General features: G+C 36.3%; 1 protein-coding gene across 2 annotated transcripts in view; it reads left to right on the top strand.

Moving 5' to 3' along the window:
- Nucleotides 1-1,889: 1,889 nt before the first annotated feature.
- The window catches only part of LOC118852159 (activating transcription factor 7 interacting protein), a 169,124-nt gene continuing 154,754 nt past the window's right edge, over nucleotides 1,890-16,259 (top strand). Inside the window, exon 1 of one of the 2 annotated variants that reach the window (XM_036761819.1) lies at nucleotides 1,890-2,096. The gene's annotated coding sequence lies outside the window, so the exon portion shown is untranslated. Of the gene's footprint in view, nucleotides 2,097-15,899; nucleotides 16,048-16,259 lie in introns of those variants that run through there. The other variant, XM_036761821.1, reaches the window with a different exon arrangement.

The raw sequence follows: 16,259 nt of genomic DNA, 5'->3' as shown, positions 1-16,259 counted from the left end.
TGTGTGCAATGACTGTTTATATCCCTGGAGTCTAACACAGTGCCTCATAGAGCATTATGTTGCTGTTTTTCTTGACAAAGATTTTGGAGCGGTTTGCCATTTCCTCCTCCAGTGGATTAGGCAAACAAAGGTTAAGTGACTTGCCTCGGGTCATAAAGCTAGTGAGTGTCTGAGGCTGGATTTGAATTCAGGTCTTCCTTGGTCCAAGCCCAGTACCATCGAGCTGCCTCATATAGGATATATAGCATGTGCTTAATAGGTTCAAATCTTTGCCAAGAACACTCCAAATTGGGTCACAAAGAGTCAGACATGATTGAACAACAAAAATGTCCTTAATAAATGCTTGTGGAATTGTAGTAGTAAAGAATAGTGGATAGAAGCCTGGTGCTGGAGTCAGCAAGATCTGGGTTCAAGTCCCTTTTCTAACACATAGTGGCTGTGTGACCACAGGTAGGTCACTTAACCTCTCTGGTTCTGAGCTTCTATAATTATAAAATGATGGATTTGGATTAGAGCCAAACGTGTGTGTGTATGTAAAAATGTGTCTAAGCCTAAGGCACCTCTCACAAAAATAGAATATCATAAGGTGGTTTACATGCAGGAAATTCCCTAACACTAATTAAAGGTATAATTAGGAGAACAAAAATAAATGAGGTCTCAAATTGCCTTTAACAGCACATTTATATAATATTTAGTACAATTTATATAGTGCAATTCTATAATAAATGGTATAATACAGTAAAAACCTATTTTGAAAAAAAGAAAAACCCAGTTCCCTAAGGAAACTGGACAGCAATGTGGCAATTAAACAGCTGATATTAAAAAGTAGAAATTGCCAGTGACATTATTCCTAAATATTTATCAGTAATACAGTATATTATATATAGAATATATATGTATGTGACATATGCTTTATGCATGTATACAAAGTATTATTATCAATAATTCAGCATATTATAGCTTTAAAAATAACAGTACATTATATACTGTATACAGCATACTGTATCTTTATCAATAATACAGTACTTCTTTATTAACAATGCATTACATAAAATATATTTACATATTATATCTTTATCAGTAATACAATATATTATATATTTACCAATAATATAATATGTACAGCAATATATATTATATAATATGTACACAGTATGTTACATGCAATACCCAATAAAATATATTATATATACACTATTAGTCATAAACAACACATAATGACATGCAGTATATGTCTACAGATAGAAATTTAAGGCTTTCAAAGCTTCATACTTGAGGGCTGAGAAGTTCAAATTACACAGTCACTTGATAAGTATCAGAGTGGAGGAACTCGAACTCAGGTCGGCTCTGTTCCACTGCTGGGCACCACCTGCCTGCAGAAGTAGCCATGATGTTCGGGGTGAATCACAAGCCTCTGTACGGCAGGACACTGGGCAAAGATGCAGTTGGGGGTTTTCCCCACCCCCACCTTCCACTCCTGATTATGTTCCCTGTAGAGGTTCAAAGTATACCCTGAAAAATGCAAAAGTAAATGATCAACGAACTAAGCCACTTCAGTTGCTCTGTTTCCTGAAGATCTCAGGCTCAGCCTTCGACCTTAACTCCCCTTCCCTTCCTCTTTCTTTTCGCAGCTATCTCAAGGGCTAAGCAAAAGCGCCTCCCCGACAGCACCAAGCACAAGTCAATTATATAGCCCGACGGGCAGCTGGGTTATTGACCAATAACCGCCCGACCTCTCCACAGGGTAGGAGGCGGGGCTAATTGCCTTCCTCATTCAAATAAAAAACCGGGAGATTTGCATGGCGAACCAACGGCCGATTTTCCCATTGGCTGGGAGCTCTCTGGGCGTGGCCAAGAGCCGGAGGAACGAGCCCCTCCTCCTTTCATTTGCATAACGGCCCCCGCGCGTGCAGGGGAGAAGCGGGTTTGTTTTTGAATCTGCGGAGGCGGTGGCGGCGGCGGCGGCGGCGGCGGCAGCAGGCGGCGCAGAGAGGGGAGTGTGCGCGAGACTGAGGTGACGAGTTTGAGAGACGCCAGTGCGGGGCGGACTGCAGGAAGGAGTTTGGCCCTCCCTGCCGCATCTCCAGCCCCAAAAGGTATATATGGACCCTAGGGGCTGTTATAACCATAGTTTTCTTAAATTACTATTGTAGTTCGCAGGGCTTCCCGCATTATGGCGGTCGCTGATGGAGTGTTTGCGCTTGCGCGGTTGCGGAGCTGCGGGCGGCGCTGCATGGGAGCACGTGATCCTGCGGGGTCCGGCCGTAGCTGCAATTGTGCAGCTGCTAGGGCGGTGGCTGCGCAAGCGCAATGTTCATTTTCAAGAGCTAGTGTGTTTTTTTTGTGTTTTTTTTTTTTTTTTGCTAGACGCCATTAGGTTCTAGATTTTTTTCCCCCTGCTTTTCTGAGGCATTGTCTTTCTGTTTCTTGATGACTTTGGAGAAATGAGGAACTATCTTGAGGTCATTCATTTTCAAGAAAATGTTTTACATTTTGTCTAAGGCTCAATTCCATTTCATTTTCCTTTTCCCTCCCCAGTTCTTTAGAAATAATGAAGCTGACTTGTAAAATATAGCACACGTGGTTCTAGATTACAGTTTAATTCTTGGATTATTACTGAACTTAAATTTAAAAACGTGTTCTTCATTATTCTTTATAGGAAGTCTTAGTGGGATGAGTTCAGGAAAATAGTTATGCATGGTGCAAAAGTAGTTTTTTTTTTTTAAACCAACTTGAACTGAGAATTTTGCAAGTGTTTATTTAAACGTGCCAATAAATGGCATTTTCTGACTGAAGGCTTTCTTCTGGAAATGTAAAAGAAGAAAATAGAATTTTAAGAAAATATTGCATTATAAAAAAAAACTTACCAGTTTTTTTCTGAGTTTTCCAGATTTGTATAGTTTTAAATGACTGAAGTTTTCATTTTACTTAATTTGGCTGCCTTTGAAGTTACATTTGATCATTTCTTACTTTTGGTTATCTTGTATTTTATGTAACATTTTTACCATTTACCCAAAGTTAATGCCAAAGGTAATTTTTATTTGATCACCTTACATTTTTAAGTGTTAACAATTTTGTTTTGTTCTGATAAGTATCAGTGGGCATATTTGTTTTGTAAACTTTAGCTCTCTCTGTCTCCACACCACACACACATATTCTCTCTCTCTCTCAGGGTCTCTAAAAAGAAAGTACAGTGTGAACATCAATTAGATGTTTTAGAAATCAGATTTAGATCTACAATGTACCTTAACAGCCATCTTGTCCTACCTCTTCCTTTTATTGTTGAAGAAATTAAGACCCAGAAAGGTTAAATGACTTACCCAAGGTAACAGTAAAAGGCAGAATTTGAACCTAAGTCACAGACTCCAGGGCTCTTTCCAGTGTAATTACTGGGCTACATCCCAATAGATTTTTAAATGCTTTTACATATAAACAGCTTAAAGAAATAAGCGTTGAAATTGATATTTGCAAATGTAATGCTGATTATTTTAGATTAGATATTATAATATGACATAGCAGCATTGTTATGATGAACTGTCACTGGGCATTAAATTATCCCAAATTGTGGAAAACTAATCTTAGATACCTTGAGTAATTCTAAATCTTGTAAACAAATTTAAAATAAAACACTCCAATTAATATGCAGAGACTTAGGTTTCTATCAGGTTGGTGTTAAATAAAGAAGTGGTGTATTAAAACTGATGTAACTGGTGCCTAAAACAAATAGAAAAATAGAGGCAAAGTAAATTGAAACTTTTTCTGACTGTATATTTTAAATTGATGTCATCTGTAGTAAATCAGAGGTGGCTGGCAGAATATGGGAATGGAACTTGTTTTGTTCTTAGAACAATTCAACAAACATTTAAGCTTCTGTTAGGGCTCAATTATACTTACAGGACAATACTGTAAAATTCCTTCCCCTCCTTTCTTCTACCATTAGAATTGGTATTGAATCATATCTGTCAGAATTTTGGGAAATCTTTCTATGTGTGTTTTGGATTTATAAGTAATTGTGTTGTATTACATTTCTTTTATTGGAGTCAGGAGAGACTTGGATTCAGATCTGGCCCCTGGACCCATAGTAGTGTTATTTTGCAAAACAACCTCTCTAAGTTTATTTCCTTATTTGTAATATGGGGATAACAACACTTGTATTTTTCTTAGTGTTGTGAGGACCAAATGAGATAATATAAATAAATCTGTATGCAATGTGTCCAGTTATGAAATAAAACGATTTTCTAGAAAAACAAGTGATTTTAAATGTAAATATTTTAGGAGAGTTGAAAATATATTTGAAACAATTGCATATTAGGTTAACATTGAAATTGATTTTAAAGCGCACAAAAATTTAAATTTAAAACATATAAGGAGTATATACTTAACAGTATTGATATGGAAAAGCCATACACATTTTTCATTTTTGTTTGAATAAGGAAAATAATTTTATATAAATTTTAACAATTAAGAGATTGTTCTTGCAGTAAATTTTATTGTATCACTAATTAGCCCTGGCTTTTAAAGCCCTTCACGACCTTGCACCTACTGATCTTTCCAGCCTCAGTATGCATTACAACCTTTTCCTCACTCTCTGCTCTAGCCAGGCTGCCTTCTTGTTCCTCACACGCTGCACTCCATTTCTGTTCTGTTCCTTTTGTGCAGTTTCTCCCATGCCTGGAATGATCTTCCTCCTTAGCTCTCAGAATCCCTTTTATGTATTTCAAGACTCAACTCAAACATTTTACATGAAGCTTTTCCTGATCTCTCTCCTACTGTTACTGCCTTCCTTCCCTAAACTACTTTGCTTTTGTTTGTATATACTTAGATATGTACTCTGCCTCTGCTGTCTGCCTTTTCCCTCCCCCCCTCCCTCTCTGGTCCTTGAGAGCAGGGACTGTTTGATTTTTGTCTTTGTAGTGGAGCACAACAGTATGTGAAAGGGAGTAGCAGTATGAGGTAAGGAAGAGTGAAACCAGATTATGGGAGGGTCTTAAGGACTGGGGATCTGGAATTTATAAATTTAAGTGGGACTTCGATGTATGTAGTTGGTGTGCTCAGTAAATACATGTGTATTGCTATCATTTCAGCAGGATGGGATGTTCTTTTCCTTAATGCTTAGCTTGCCTAAATGGAATTTCATTTTATTTGCAGAGTTTATAAAGCAGACCTTTGTAGTGCAAAGAGAACAACAAGTTTATGAGTCAGGGGATTCAAAAAACCAACTCTGCTTTGAGTTGGTATGGCCTTAGACAAGTCACTTCACCTCAGTGGATCTCAGTTTCTCCATTTGTAAAATGAGAGAATTTAACTAGATAATCTCCAAAGCCTCTTTCCATTGCTCTGAAATACAGTGATTCTCTTTATCTTTAAAATTTAATGTCTGTCATTCTTTGTACCATTTTATTCTTTTAATCATACTCCTTCTAGATCCTCTGGATCTTGATGACACTGCTTTCAATTCTCCTCCTACCCCTCTGACTGACTACATTGCTGATTATCATTCGTGCCCTGAGCCCAATTGTAGGTATACCTTAAGACTTTCCCTGGACTCCTTTATTTTCTTTCTCTGCACTCTCTCATCAGGACCCATGTATGCCCTTATCTCTATGCAAAGGATTCCCAAACCATATATAGAACAACAAACTCTCTCTAGTCCTGGACATTATGATTTGTGTTTTGGATATTTCCCCCTGGTTGTCCTTTAGGTATCTCATGTGTCTAAGAGAAAACTAATTTTGAAGCCTCTAAGTCATGCTCAACTTCTCACTCTCCCTAGCTCCCATATTAAGTAATTTGTCAAATTTTGTGGATTCTTTCCCCTAGCATCTCACATCGATCTCCTTCTCTTCACTTGAACAGTCAGCGGCCCCCACCCCCCCTTCTTTTATCTGGGCTAAGGAGCCTTCTAGTTGATTTCTCCCCTCTCTAGTCCATCTTCCACACAGTTGCCAAAATAAGTCCTAAAGCCCATATGAAAGCTCTTAAAAATCTTGTTGGTTGGTTGATTGATTGATGTTTGTTAAATAAAAAAGAGACTTCATAGGAGACAAAAGAGATCAGGGAGGCTGGTATGGAGGAGGTAGAACTTGACCTTCATTGATAGATAGAATAGGTAAAAGGGACTACAGGAACAATTTTGGATTTGGGGGATAGCCAGTGCAAAGGCATAGAGATGAGAGATACAGCATTGTCTAACAGGAACAGCAAGTAGGCCAGTATAGCTAGCTGGACTGTATAGTGGAAGGAAGTACTGTGTAAGAAGACAGGAAAGGTAGAAAGGAAGGACACGATACTCCGTATTCCAGCTCTGGGAATTTTTCTCTGGCTGTTCCCCATGCCTGGAACACTCTCCCTCTTCTGTTTCCACTTCCGCTATTGGCTTTCCTGGCTTCCTTTGTGTCTCAGCTAAAATCTCATCTTTTACTTGAAGCCTTCCCCAAACCCACTTTTTAATGATTTCCTCTTATTTATCTTTTATATAACTTGCTTTGTATATATTTGTTTGTAAGCTCCTTGAGGGCAGGGACTGTCTTTTGCCTCTTCTTTGTATCCCTTTGACTCTTTTTTTGTATCCCTAGTGCTTAGTACAGTGTCAGGCACATTGCATGGAGTATGGTACTCAATTCTCAAGTTGTAGAGAAGTTACTTACTGGTAAGTACTAGTAGAGGGAATCTCTTCACTAGGAAATCACAAGTCTGGACCGAAATAAAAACACTGATTTGTGTCTTTTAAAAAGGATGAAGAACAGCATTAGTGACCTAAAAAATATGTAGTTATGTGGTACTCTGCTCTGAATTATATCATTTTATATATCTGAGGATACCTAAATTATATATTCTATACAGTTTTTCTTAAGATTGTAATTTAATTAGTTTATAATCTACTAAAGCATAACATGATTTGGCATGGGTAGAACATGTATTTTGGTGAGTTGGTTTAAGTTGCTTTGATGAGAAGATTATTAGCAAAATGGATGCCTCTTCCAGTGGTATCGATGGCAATGTATTCATGCTTTCTCGTTCTGTATGATGCTGAATAGGTCTTCCTCTATTTGAAATTGCATATGTACCAATGCAGCCAATGCTTATCTCTTACTTTACACACATGAGCTGTGTGCTTATTTATTTATTTGCAGTTTTATTCTTATTCATGGTATTATCCTCTTCCCTCTGCCTGTTCATACCCACCTCTGAAACCCATTACCTTTTTCCATCACACATTTCTCTGATAATATCTAATAATATTTTGTATCTCTTGCATAAAACTTTTGATAGTAATATGCTTTCACCTACTGGAGACCATAATGTATCACTTTATTGCCTATTGGGTGACCTGCAACTTTGATTCTTCAGATAATGTGGTATCTATGTTTTGTAGCCAGGTATCACCAAAGAATATTGGTGTTTAAAAAGTGCCTCCCAACAACAACAAATGAGTAGGTTAAAAAAAAAATAGTCCTGGCAATGCAGCAAGCTTTTTTGAAAAATATAATGTACTTATTCTTATGACATAGCCAGGCAGAAAAATGACTGGTGCTCAGTAGCATTTGAATCAATTTCCTGTCAGCTCCTTTGACTTTTTTGACAGTGAAAGGGCCAGCTTCTTCCTGCTAGCCATAAAGATCGATGAGTGTCATTCCCTCCCAGATTTCCCACCTTCTTTTAACTCCTGATGAGCCAGCCACAATGGTTTGGGTTTTCTATAAAACCCTTTTGAATGACTTGCTGTACTTCAGCAAATATTGATTGAGCATTTCTTCTTTGCTAGACCATGTGCCAGATACTGTGGGGGATGTGAAGAAGGCAAGTCTCTGCCTGCCAGGGTAGATAAGTTGAATTCCCAGAATGTTAGAGCTAGAATAGGCCTTAGACTAAGATCATCTACTCTAACCCCTCTTTTTACAAACAAGGAAACTGGTGGAGGTTTAACAAGGGGGCATGCTTTGAACCTAGGTCTTCCTGCCCCAGGAAAACTCTGTTTTTGAGTTGCTGTCTACATGTGTTGAAATCTCTCTCTGTCTCTCTCTCTGCCCCCCTGTCCGTCTGTCCGTCTGTCTGTGTCTGTCTGTCTCTCTCTCCCCCTCTCTCCCCCTCTCTCCTCCCCTCTCCTCCCCTCTCTCCCTGCCCCTCTCCCTCACCCTTTCCCTCCTCCTCCCCTCTTCCCCTCCCTCCCCCTCTCCCTCTCTCCCCACTTCCCTCCCTTCCTCTCTCCTCCGGAAGAATGGAAGCTCCTGGAAAACATGGAATGTTTAAGTTTTTTCTCTCTGTATCACCAATACATACCTCAGCACCTGGCACACAGTAGGTGTCTAATAATGCTGAGAGCGAGCGAGCATGTGCGCAGATACAAAATAGATTCAAGGCACTTAGCAAGAGAGAGCGCCAGCACCTACTAGAACAGGGATTAGGAAAGTAGTCCTTGTGGATGTTTGAAATATCTCGAAGGAAGGGAAGGATTCTATGAGGTCTGGGAGTATATGGAAGATGGTTGATGCAAATGAAATGAGGAAAATCACTTGCCAATATGAGAAACAGAAGAAGGCCAATTTGGCTGGATCTAAGAGTGTGGGAGAGGTAGTAATATTCTTATTAAGGCTGAAAAGATAAGTTGGAGCCAGTTGTGGTTTTTTGTTTTTTTTTTCTAACAACTTTAATAGCTAAAGGGCAGAGCCCTAGTTTGGGAGTTTGTATTTTATCCTAGCATGGCTTATGTTTATATTTATTGAAAGAAGTGAAAGTATTGTTACTGTTTTTAGCTTAGACATATAAACAAATGAACTAAATGGTTTGGTCTTAATTTTTCTTTAAAAAAATTTTTTTATTGATTTTTTTTTTTTACCACCTACATTTTCCATTGGAACTGTTTTCAGTGTGAGCATTTACACTTCAGAAATCAGCAAATGCTACAAATGAGGGCTTGATTAATTGTTTTATTGATTGTCTAGTTGTAAGGAAGTGATAGAAAAAATGTTAATAATATAGATTAAAGTTAAAAATGTGTGGAACTTGGAGGCAATTAAATATTTACCAGCACACCTCTGCCTACCCCCTTCCAGAGAACTATCCCTTGTAATAAATTATTAAGAAAGTGATAAAAGGTTCTGCAAAACTCAGTATCAAAAAAAGTCTCCCATACCCGTGGTCCCCAACTTCTGCAGAATTGAGGGGAAGTTTCTTCTCATGCTTCATTGGGGCCAATTCATGGTCATTGTAATTTTGCAGCATTTAGTTTTGATTGGTTAGGTATTGTTATTTTTAATGTTTATATTATTATATCATTCCCTGCTTCTTGGTATTCATCACATTAATAATTTCTTATGGCACAGCAATAATATTTTTGCACCACAACTTGTTTGGCTGTTTCCCAATCAATGGTCATTGACTTCTCCCCCAGTTTTTTGCTACCACAGAAAGTGCTTCTCTAAATATTTTGTTATACGAGGCTTTTTGTCACTCACTTCGAATATGTGTCTAGCAGGGCAAGTTTTATGTCATCAGGTCTAGATAATTTAGTCTATTTGCACAATTCCAGATTCTTTTCCAGAGTACAATAATTGGACCAATTCACAGCACCACTAACGATGCATTAGTGTGCTGTTTTTTTCAAAATTCTTTCAATATTGACTTTTCTCATCTTTTGAAGTCTTTGCCAAATGGTTGGATGTGAGGTGAATTGTATTTCTCTAATTTTATCATCTTGCCACGTGTTCACGTGGTTATTAAATAATTTGCAATTCCTTTGAGAATTGTCTGTTTATATCTTTTGCCCACTTAGCTATTCAGGAATAGCTTTTGGTCTTATATTTATTTTTAGAGATCCGTGTACCTTGGATATCATTGGTCTTAATTTCCAATGCAATCAGTAAATTTTTTTTAAGACACAGGCCATGTTTTCCTGGCTGAAGCACATTTGATAATAAAACTATGTACATAAAAATAATAAAACTATTTACATGATAAATTTTCTGCTAGACAGAACATCCTAAGTACATAATAAGCATTCAGCTTATACTTGTTGAATCGAATCAAATGTGAATAAATTTAGAAGGTTAAAATATTTTTAGAGGTAATTTTCTTATTGCTATGGAGCCTAGATGTTTTATCCTGGTGCTTTTTATCATCCAAGACAGGTTTAGACAGGGAAGGTTACAAGCTCCATTCAGACCTTTGCTAGAAAGAAAGGAAAGTTGCTAGGAGAAGCTTTATCTTTTTGGAATAGGAAGTAGTGCAGGAATGGTACAACGGGCCCTGGGGAGAGTGGGCCACCTACTCTGGTTTGGGAGCATAAACTTGATTTTTTTTAAATGCCTTTTTGGAAATGATTTAGCGAAGAAAGTGTGAGAGTGGCCTCTTAATCTTGACCTCGAATTTATGTGTTATCTCAAATCAGATTAAGGAAATTTGTAAATATCTATCATTTTAACCGGTTCTCAGTTTGATGGCGTTCAGAGAGAAACTGTCCTAGGATATGTTGTTATCTTGCTGTTATTATTTTATGCTTAATATTCTGCTATTTTGCTGGTGGACAAAATGATAGCCTAGATTATCTTCTGTAAATATATAGAAAGCATCTTCTGGATAATCCCTAGAGCAAACAGGATGACAGATAGATGCTGTTTGTTTCATACTGTTCCCATGTAGTTTCAGCTTTTGCTAGGTCTCTCTGTTTTGAAACTTTTCAATCCATTTAGTTCATAATGCTCCAGTTCCAGTATAGTTTGCTGAACTATTATTAACCTTTCTATAATGCATTTTGTATTTACATTTGAGCATGGGATTGTCTGTAACACAAAATAAGCAAAGTCACTGCAAAAAATTTAAGAAAATTCAGAATGCTTTGAACTTTCCTAACCAATGTACTATTTTTCCCTGTTAATTTTTTCTTGCTCTTTATTACACATTAGAGCTAGACTTAATCATCACAAGTTGATGTGGCTTCACCTACTTCTTCCTTGTGGGGGAGGGGAGGAGAGGGAGAGAAATAATTTAGTGTTTGTTTAAAAGAATTTTGGTTGGTAGACTTGAATGCAGGATATAAACGCTTAATTCAGTTCCCACTAGGTTGAAATTTGCTTTCTGAGTAAGAACCAACAGAATATTAATTTGGGTAACTAGGAAATTTTAAATAAACAAAAGGAAGTATAAAGGTTATTAAATCAAAGCAAGGTAGGTAAATAATTTACAGGTGAGCAATATAAAAGTAGAATAAGTGGTAATTCCCAGATAGTTTAGATAACTAATTGAAATGTATTTTTAGATGCTATGTTGTTTCATCTTAAAGACATTTTCTTAGAAGACTTAAAGGTACTGTGGTAGTTCTCTAATAGACTGAAAAACTGGTTTCAAGTTTTGTCTCTTAACACTTGACTATCTGTTGGCAGCTACTTAATTTATGTTTATGTAGATCTTTCAACTATACCAAGTTTCTACCTCTTTTATTCCTAGGCAATCAACGGTTTTCTTGAACAAATATATGGTGTGATTAGTTTTTGAAACTGACTTAAAAAATTTCTAAGCTAACCGATTTTAACCAGCAAAAATACCTAAGGCAAGATATAGGTGGACAGAATCTGGTTTGAGAAAAAAGAACCCTTTAGAAATCTAAAATAAATGGTTAGAGAACATCCTGGGGTAAAATATTTTTCCATAATGGAATGAGTGGGCTGGAACCCATTTGGAAGGGAGAATGGGAAAGAAGAAAGGGTATCTGTCAGTAATTTACCCTAATCCAAGCAGATTCCTAACCATATTGAACTTTATGGTTGAATCCAGAGAGGACACAGGCATTCCCAACTTTTTTTTTAATGTAAGGAACTTTTGAAGATTCAAAAAATTTCATGGAATACCCCTTACCCTATTGTAGCAGTTGCTTAATGATCATACCTATTGATTTATGAAATAAATGATGATCAAAAGCTATTGGGAAAAAACATAGAGCTCTTTGCAAACTTTAGTGTTATATAAATGCTATTATGATTTTAATATCCATTTTATTAATCATACCAGCATCTACATATATTTAAAAAATCATAAATCACTTCATATTTAGTTGAAGCTAAATAAAAATCAAAATAACAATGACTGATATATACATGGATTCAGGAACTCCTTGTGATAATGCCTTCTTAATTATTCAGTTTTAAAAGTGAAAACATTTTAATATTTTCCTTGGCTATAATTGGTACTGCTTTTGCCTCTATGTATCCGTAGTCCTTAACATTGTACCTGACACATAGTAGGCACTTAATAAATATTTATCGATATTGATTACTGCTTTACCTAGCAGTACTGCTGTTTGAACAATTGTGAGCGATTACAGAACTTGCTGACCAGTTGTTTCTGAGCAATTGATTTTAGAATGATTTACCCAAAAGGTTATGAATAAAATACTCTTGCAGTTCAAGGATACTTATTTAATTTCTTTTCATTTTCTGGTTATTTTTAATGTGTTTGATCTATAAAACCATTATTGTTCATGTGAGAGAGAACTTTCTGAGTAAGACATTTCTAAGTTCTATTAAATGTTTTTAAAATAATCATATATTTGAGTTTAAATGTAAAAAATTGAATAATTAGTGAAATTAATAAGCATGGTAAGTTTGGTAACATGTCAGAATATAGGAGAGTGGCTACTTAGTGGAATTTAAAATGTATGGAATACCTAAATTGTAGTATACTAACTCTTCATATAGAATTTGATGTGATGCCTCAAGCTTACTAAATTTGTCAAGGTTTCATCCTGATTTAGGAGATGATGTTTTGTTGATATCAGTGCCCTGTTTCTCATTGTCATTGTACATCATAGATTGAACATTAGAGGTCTATCATAGAAGACCTTAGAGTTCATATAACCCAACTCTTTCCTGAAACATAGACATCTCCCAACAAGTATACTGTCTGGCCTCGACTTCAACGCTTTTAATGATGAAGCACTAACTAATTGATGATGAAATCCATTCTTCTTTTTTTTTTTTAATCCATGTCTGGAGTTAGCTCTTCTTTGGGTTGAACCAGAATTTAATCTCCTTTTAACTTCTATTGATTATTCTTGCTTCTGCTCTGTGGTTCCAAACAAATCTAATCCCTCTTCCATATAACCCTAAATTTATTTTTACTTTAAGTAATTGTAAACCCACTCTCCCTCTCACCTACCCCCATTTTCCCCCCAAGGCTAAACTAAACAAGCATCCCTAGTTCCTTGAACCAGGACTGGTTCAAATGGTTATATACTGTAAAAGGAATTATTGTTCAGGTATGGGTTGGAATAAATTACCTTTAAGATTCCTTCTAACCCTTAAGAATGGATAGTTCTGATCATTATTGTGCCTTAGGCAAGATTTGAAAATAGCACTCCATATATGAACCAAAAGTTTTGGGTGTTTATTACAACACATGGAACCATAAATAAATAGTAATCAAATATTAATAACACCTCAGCAGCACAGAAAGCAGATTTTTCTTACATTTTAAAAAATGTGCATTTATTAAAAAGTAATGTTATATATTCCCTCACTTCATGCTGTGGCTGTGTATCTTACGTATACCTAATCTTCACCTCTGGATTTTTTGCCATAATATGTCACCCTTAGCTTGAAGAACTCTAGTGTTGGAGAATATACTACCTCTGGAAGTAGGCCCTTAGATTTTTAGACAGCTCTTAATTGTTGTGAAGTTTTAGTTGTACCAAATTAAAATAGCCTCTCTGCATCTTCCATCCATTGTTCCTAGTTCTAGCCTCTGGGGTTTGAGCCCTCTGAAGGGTTTCACAGCCCCTGGCACTTTGCCAGCACAACTGCAGATGCTTCAGTGGTGTCAGTTGTTTCAGCAGGCATCATGTCCTTCCTTCAACCAGGAAGGCTGTCTGACAAGTAGTAAGGATCAAATTTTAGGTTGTTGTAAGCTTAGAAGGAAAAGGCAAGACTGACACTGTGCCTGTGTGCAGCTGAACCCCTCCCCCCCCCCCCCCAGGTACTCTGTGTGTAGGTTAAATAAACGTTTATTGATTGAATCCTGTGCCCTATTATAGTAGTGAAAACAAGATGGTGACTAATATTTCTATAGTAGGTGTAGGAAAAAGACAACAGCAATGGGAAAATCCTAGAATATCTCCTTCAAATCAAATGAGATAATATTTATAAAACTCTTATTAGCATAGTGCCTGGCACAGAGCAGGAGCTTAACAATTGCTTCTCCCTCTTCCCCCCATTTAAAATTGTCAGTGAATCAATTAGCCAATCAGCAAACCTTTCTTAAGTGCTTGCAATATGTCAGACACTGTGCAAGAAGCTGGAGACACAGTAGAAAAAAAAGTGAAAAAGTAGCTTTTAATACAGGATCAAGCTGCTTTGCTGGAAAGAAAGACTCAGAAGCAAATAGCTTTGCTTTTTCAATTCACATGGAAAAATTATTGAAGAAGAGTGAGATGTTTCAAAGTTTCTGGTAATTTATGATGTTATGGATAAAATATTCTGAAAAGATATACCAAATAGGTTTCTGAAATTACTGAGGCCTGCCGCTGTATCTTGAACATAGTTTACTCTTAAACTTCAAAGAATATATCTAAAACTATAAAATAATTTATCCTCTTGATCTTTTATAAGAAAGACTTTTTGATTCATAGTTCACGTTGGATTTGTAATCATATTTTACTTTGACATCTCACCAGAATTGTCTTTATAATAAAGAAAATTTGGGTAACCTTCCCCTATTCTCACCTTCTTTCCCCTCCCCTTCCCCATGAGTGGTGGATATCATGAGACAGTATCTGGTAGGTTGAGGAGGTATCCTAGTATTTTAGAGCAAGAAGGGAGCTTGGAGATCTTCTACTCCCAACATTTTCATTTGTAGATGAAGAAAAAGACAGAGAGGTTAAATAATTTGCCCAAGGTCACACAGGCAGTAATGCCCAGTTACTAACCTCTGTTTATTATAATACAGTCCTTTTTACATGACACCACATTGCCACTCATTTTTGTGTTTCCCAAAATGTCCTTTAAAATGTGTTAGCTATATGTTGTATCTTTATATCCCTTAAGACCTAGTGGGACATACAAGGTTTACAAGATGTGCTACTTACCCTTGCTCCCAAAGGAGTATAGTGACTGTGGTTGTTCATTTTCCTATCCAGGGATACATTTTCTTCTTTGTGCCTTCCTCCATTTTAGGGGAAAAGAATTACAGTTTTTACAGCTTTTGTGCAGTAAGTGTTTTGTTAAGAGAAGATTTTTTTTAAACTAAGTAGTTAAAATAAGCTTCATTACTTTGCCAGTTCTAAGTGTGTTTTCACTTCTTTGACTACTCAAAATAATTTGTGAATTTCACAATTTGCTCATATACTCTGCAAAATATTTTTTTATTTGCAAAGATTTGGATATTTTGTTGCTTGGATTGGATTAAATTCTCTAGCATTTTCTTGTCTTCTGGAAACAATGAATTTTGGTTTTTATAGCTTTTAAAGAACAGCACTATTTGAAAGGTAAATTTCTAAGATTGGAAATATTGTGAAAATATAATATGAAAAATAAAATGGCTGTGAGCAAGGTTTTTTTTTTTTCTGAACTGAAATGTAGATTTTTCTTTGAAAAGTATTCCCTAATATTTACCTACCCTGTGTGATTTGGCTCTTTCTCTGTAACTGTTAATATATGACATGGAGTTAAAGCTATCTGGGATCTGGAAGTATCTGAAGTCTGTATTGCATATCCTGATTCACAGGCGTTACATTACTAAACTGGCTTCCTGCCTTCTGTGTTTTATTGTTATGTTCTCAGAAGCTGCATTGTTTGTTGCAGTTTATGCATTAGCTGTTGTCTCAATGCTTATTCAGTTTCCTGCAGGCTGACAAAGTGGGAGGTGCTTTGTTTGATACATTGCTGATTTTTCACTGTGTGCTTGTTCTGGAGTGCACATTGCAGCCATCTTAATTACATTTCAGTGCAACTGAGACAGTGCAGTGTCTCAAAATGGCTGCTTGAATGTTCTCTGTAGCAGTTTAGCTTGAATGTATGCTAATAAGCAAATCTTTTGTAGTCACATGCATCGGGACTAGAGGTAAGAAGCCATTTACAATATTCTTGTTTGGAAAATTAATTCTTACCAACATATTTGAATTTATTTAATTTATGGAACCAAAATTTTATATTAAGGAAGAATAGGCTCTATTGAGAAGTTAACATTAATAATTACTCATGGAGCCTTTATGCTTATAAAAAACTCATATAAATTAATGAGGTCAAAGGTTAAATTCTTTAAAAATTCTCAGA

The sequence above is a fragment of the Trichosurus vulpecula genome, chromosome 5 (assembly GCF_011100635.1).
Source record: "Trichosurus vulpecula isolate mTriVul1 chromosome 5, mTriVul1.pri, whole genome shotgun sequence".
Classification (NCBI taxonomy): domain Eukaryota; kingdom Metazoa; phylum Chordata; class Mammalia; order Diprotodontia; family Phalangeridae; genus Trichosurus; species Trichosurus vulpecula.
This window is presented reverse-complemented; position numbering and strand designations above follow the sequence as displayed.